The following is a 6,000-nucleotide window of genomic DNA, read 5'->3' as shown; positions in this document are numbered from 1 at the left end:
CCCTCTGAATGGTTCTAGAGTAGCTTCGACTGTGTTAGAGTGCTCATTGCTTACTCACCTGTCTTGAGCTCCTAGGGGTCCAGGACAGGGTCCTAGCCTAGTTTGTAGCCCCCATAAACAGCAGAGTACCTGGCACATGCACTCTGACTGGGAGCCGTGTAGCCAACAGCAGACTATGGGGTGTATCCTCGCTTGAGGGTTGGCACACCCTGGTCACTTAGGATGGTCACATGTGAATTGGCCCTGATCTTTTCAAGCTGATTAAATAGCATGAAGTACTATTTCTTGGGGGGAGCGGGGAGGTCCATATAATAACATTTTCTTCTACTCTCTCTGAGGCAGTTCCTTTTTGAAAAATAAATTTTAAAAATTATTTACTTGTTTGCTTATGGCTGTGCTGGGTCTTTGTTGCTGTGCAGGCTTCCCCAGTTGCTGAGAGCAGGGGCTAACCCTCTAGCTGTGGCATGCAGGTGTCTCCTTGCGGTGGCTCCTCTTGTTGCAGAGCGTGGGCTCCAGAGCACAGCTCAGCAGTTGTGATGCATGGGTTCGCTTGCCCCATGGTCATGCCCCACAACCAGGATCCCCTGGTCAATCCCAGACTGGGGATTGAACCCATGTCCCCCTGCATTGGCAGGCAGATTCTTTACCACTGGACCACCAGGGCAGTCCTGAGGCAATTCTTAACTCTCTTAATTCATGAAGTGTATACATCCTGAATGTACTTTAGGGGGCTGCAGAGTCACTGAAAGTTTTGTGTATATGCATGAATAGACATTGAGTTTTTTCTATCCCTGGGGGTGGGATCCCATAGGTTTCATCCATTTTCCAGATGTAGCCATGAGTTTAAAACTGTTAAGGATAATTATTTTAGTCGAATAATCCAGAGCTAACTCTCTAAATATCCACTGCTGGCTTAGTTGGGGGTTGTGGGGGACGCAGAGAGGCACTAGACTCAGACCAGCTATGAAGCAATAAAAGATGATTTCAAGGCTAAACTGCACAGTACAGATTCTCAGTGCAAAGGCGTTCTAGACAGCAGGATCAATTACAAGGCCAAGTGTCTGCAGAAGACCCTGAGAGGGCGTGTATGCTCTAGGACTGTTGGCTTTCAAGTTCTTTGTTTCAAAACCTGTAGTGACTGTGAAGAAAAGTGGTCAGTTATCGTTATTTGTGATAGCTTCTTGAAAATCAATTCATATGTATCTTGAGAACCTGCTCTATACAAAGTTCTGTGCCTATTGCCTGGAGAAAAAGTGCAGCTCTTTAGAGGAAAAAAAGCTTGGTTCCCTATCGGCTCATCTGCGTAGGAGTTTGGGGCTTTGGACAAACATTTGGCCACTGAGTCTCAGAATTTCATTTGTGAAATAATAAAATCTCTTGTGGAACCCATCCTTATGTCAGTCTCCTTCCACTGAGAAATACCCCTTCCCTACATCGGTCATGAGGTTTTAATTGGGGGTTTTCATTGTAACACCCCACACCCCAGTCTAGGCAGACACACGATGCTTGTTGCATCACAGTCGCCTGTCCTCCTGAGCTCGCTGGTGGGAGTGTGGCTGTGACTCAAACTTTGCCAGCTGAAGCCCTTCCCTGGGGTTTTTCCAGTGGGAGATCCATCTCTGTCCACTTGGACCAATTTAAATTGAGGTGGTTTTCTGTAACCCAGCTGTGTATTAATTGTAACAAAGTACCTACATTGTGAGATTTATCAAAGTAGAAATAATGTATATGAAGCAATTAACAAGGTACCTAGATATTAAAAATATACATTAAAAAAAATAACAGACAGTAACGTTGCAATCAAAGAAGGATCTCTATGTAGCCCATGTTTGGATTTGGGCTCCTAAAATGTGTTAGGCAGGCTCTTCCTTTGTGTCTTTATTCAGTTTCTCTGCTTGCAATGGCTACCCTTCTTTACCCATCAATAAATTTATGTCAGTTCTACCACTTCTTTTTTTTAATTAAAAGTTTTTCATTCATTTACTTTCAGCTGCTGCATGTCTTAGTTACAGCAGAGCACGTGGGCTCTTGTTTCAGTGTGTGAGTTCTCCAGCTGTGGCACTTGGGCTCACTGCTCTGCAGCATGTGGGGTCTTAGTTTCCCTGACCACAGATCAAACCTGTGTCTCCTGCACTGGAAGTTGGATTCTTAATCACTGGACCACCAAGGAAGTCCCAGCTGACCTTATTCTCATCTTAAAGTCTATTTTGTCTGATAATAAACAGCCAACTGCTTTCTTTAGGTTAGAATGTGTCTGCTGCAGCACTCCCCTGTCCTTGACTTTCATCTCTTCTGAATCTTCAAGTTATAGATGTGTTTCTGGGAAAGAGCCCATTCCTAAATAATTTCAACCCAGTCAGGTGATCTTGTCTTTTAATTGGTTGGTTGAATCTATTTACAGTTATTGTAGTTTTAGATGTTTGAATGTTGTTGTTGTTCAGTTGCTAAGTCCTGTTCAACTCTTTGTGACCCCATGGACTGCTGCACACCAGGCTTCCCTGTCCTTCAATAACTCCCAGAGTTTGCTCAAACTCATGTCCACTGAGTCAGTGATGCCATCCTATCATCTCATTTTCTGTTGCCCCCTTCTCCTCCTACCCTCACTCTTTCCCAGCATCAGGGTCTTTTCCAGTGGTCAGCTCTTTGCATCAGGTGACCGAAGTATTGAAGTTTCAGCTTCAGCATCAGTCCTTCCAATGAATATTCAGAACTGATTTCCTTTAGGATTGACTGGTTTGATCTCCTTGCAGTCCAAGAGACTCTCAAGAGTCTTCTCCAGCACCACATATCAGTTTTTCAGTACTCAGCCTTAGTTATTTGTTAATGTGAACAAACCTCACATTTGTTCATGACTTCTGGAAAAATTGTAACTTTGATTATTCAGACCTTTGTCAGCAAAGTAATGTCTTTGCTTTTTAATATGCTGTCTAGGTTTGTCATAGCTTTCCTTCCAAGGAGCAAGTGTGCTTTAATTTCATGGCTGCAGCTGCTATGTGCAGTGATTTTGGAGCCCAAGAAAATAAAACCTGTCAGTGTCTCCACTTTTTCCCATTCTGTTTGCCATGAAGTGATGGGACCAGATGCCATGATCTTCGTTTTTTAATGTTGAGTTTCAAGCCAGCTGTTGCAGCTTCTCTTTCACCCTCATCGAGAGGCTCTGTTTGAATACATTCTATCATTTTCTTTTATTATTTCTGTTTGTCCTGCTTCATGCTGTTCCCCGCTCCCCCCCGACCCCGGCCACCATTCCCTTTTCTGTTCTTTGACTTTCACCCCTCTTTGATTTGGGAGCAACCCATTCCATTTTTATTCTTCCAGCTCCTAAAATTTTAACATATTCACTTGACATAATCTCAAGTTAATTCTTACATCTAACCCTCTTACAGACAATTTAAGAATTGTGCTGTGCCTGACCCTGACGCACACGCTGTCCAACATGTTACTGAATCTAGGATTTTGGTTCCAGCCTGTTTGGTCCTTCCCAAATCGGTCGTTAATATTGTTGTCATTGTTTTAGAAACTAACGCTTGCGGGGTATTTCCGACGTGGTGAGCTGTGTCTTGGCCCATTGGTGTTTCTTGCTCATTCCTCCCTTCTGCATTCCATTTCTTGCCCCCCGGAGTTCATCCTTCAGAAACTCTTTCAGGGAGAGACTGTTGGTGACAGATGCTTTCAGTTTTCGTTCGTCTAAAAACACTTTATTTCAGCCTCAGAGCTGAGTCACAGTGTAGTTGTGCGTAGAGGTCTGGGTTGACAGTTACTCTCCTTCAGCCCTTTGAGGCCCTGCCATTGTTCTGCTGGTCCTGGGCTCCATTTTGCTCCTGAGAAGTCCGCTGATTGTCATTCCTCTGTAGGGAAGTTCTCTTTTCTCTCTTGTTGCTTTGCATATTTTACTCTGTGACACTGGTGAATTATGGTTTCGCCACAAAGCATCTCTAGCTGGGTTTTTCACTTATCCTGCCTAGAACATGGGCTTCCTGATTTATGAAGTCTTGTTTTTCATTAACTCTCAGTCATTTTCTCTTTGAATCTTCTCTCACATCATTCTCCATGATCATTTTCTGGAACTCTCATTAGATATCCATGATAGAAATTCTCCTTTTATCTGCTCTGTCTGCCATGCCAATGCACTTATCTTTTTCTTTTGTAAACTGGGTGTTCTTCTCAGATCTACTTTTATTTGCCTAACTCTTACAGTCCAACTGAGTCTAATTGCTATTTTTCCTACTCAGTGAGTTTTAAAATTTTAGTGGCTATTAAATCTTTCTCCAGAAGCTTTTTTTTGGTTCTTTTCCAGATTTGCTTGGCTTTTGTTCCATTGCATTCCCCTCCCCCCATTTTTCTATTTCCTTCTTTTATACCTTTAACAATTTAAAGTTACTAATTTTATATTCTCTCTGATATTATTCATTTACCAGAAGTTCTTGGCAGCCCTAGCTGATTTTGCTGTCCTTTTATCTATTGACATTTGCTCCTGATGCAGTGGTTTTTCATGGGTTTTGAAATTTTGAATTGTGAGTTCCCTAGTCAGTGAAGCTTTATCTTCGGAAAGATTTCCGCATCTTGAGTTGAGGATATGTATCTTCTCTTCCAAGTTTTTTATTCTTGTCAGTTAATATACTTCAATGTGTATATTGGGCTTCCCTGGTGGCTCAGCAGTACAGAATCTGCCTGCCAATTCAGGAGACTTGGGTTCAGTCCCTGAGTCAGGAAGATCCCCCAGAGAAAGAAAAGACAACCCACTCCAGATACAGTCCATGGAATTTCCAGGGCTGCAAAGAGTTGGACACGACTTAGTGACTAAACAACAAGCACATTATGTATATTAGATGCTCAACCATCTTTATTGATGGTATGGACAACCTACAAAAAGATAAATAAATCTCCTTACCCCCCACCTTCTACTGGAAGGGGATTTGTTTCTCTGCCTCTTTCCCTCTAAGCATTTTTGCTTATGAGTCTGAGATTTTCTTTTTTTTTTACTATTGTTGAGACATACATTCTTGGGACAAGAGAATGCAGCTGGCCTCAGAAGAAGAGACACAGGCAGATGTTCTGGAAAGGGGGGAAAGAAGATGGAAGAGTCTTTCAGTCACAGGAGGAGAGACAATATCAAGCAGCAGACAGAGAGGAGTGGACAAGACCACCATCATCTCTGGGTTGACAGAGGGAAGCAAAAAAAGGATAACGTGGTGAGGGACCAAAGGGGTGGGGGGAGGCATCTCATGGTGTGGAGGCTAGAGACTTGGAGACGGTGGGAAGAGGTATGTATATCCCCACCTTTCCACTTTTATTAATGACAGAGGAGAGCAGAAGGCCAAGGCTTACCACGTGCCAGGGACTGTGCTAAGAGCTTTGTCTGGATTCTTTCCTTTGATCCTCATAACATCTCATTGAGGAGGCACTTCCATTCTCCCCAATATACAGATGAGGACACTGCCATTCAAGAAGCTAAGAAATGTAACCCATACCCCACAACCAGAGAGACGAGCAGTGTTGAAATGTGAACCAGCTATATCCTGCTCCAGAACAGAACATGGGTTGCCATGCCCTTCTCCAGGGAATCTTCCCAACCCAGGGGCTGAACTCAGGTCTCCAGCATTGCAGGCAGATTCTTGACCATCTGAGCCACCAGGGAAGGCCACATGGCGTGTGGTGGGTGCTTAGTAAATAATTGCCTAGTAAGCAGCTCATGTTTTCTTCCTTTGTAGAGTTGAGGAGCTGAGCCTTGGAGCATTGGAATAGCATGTGTTAGGGTGAGGTGCTCTCCTTCCCTTCTCCTCCCTGGGCTTTAGAGTCATTACCTGGAGTGACCAGCACCCTGGGCACTTTCTCTGGTGAGGAGGCTGGGCTGGGGGAGATTTTCGAAAAGCATGTCATCCTGCCGGCTGATACAATGATGAAGAATTGCTGCCTGAACACTCCCTTGTCAGGGTGACAGAAATGTTGAGTCCCATTATTATCATCCCCATCTTGGTGATGACGAGAGACCACATAAGG

The sequence above is a fragment of the Moschus berezovskii genome, chromosome 12 (assembly GCF_049115385.1).
Source record: "Moschus berezovskii isolate FMDL1 chromosome 12, NW_MosBer_1.0, whole genome shotgun sequence".
In the NCBI taxonomy this organism is placed as follows: domain Eukaryota; kingdom Metazoa; phylum Chordata; class Mammalia; order Artiodactyla; family Moschidae; genus Moschus; species Moschus berezovskii.
The sequence above is the reverse complement of the archived record's forward strand: the minus strand, read 5'-3'. Positions refer to the sequence as shown.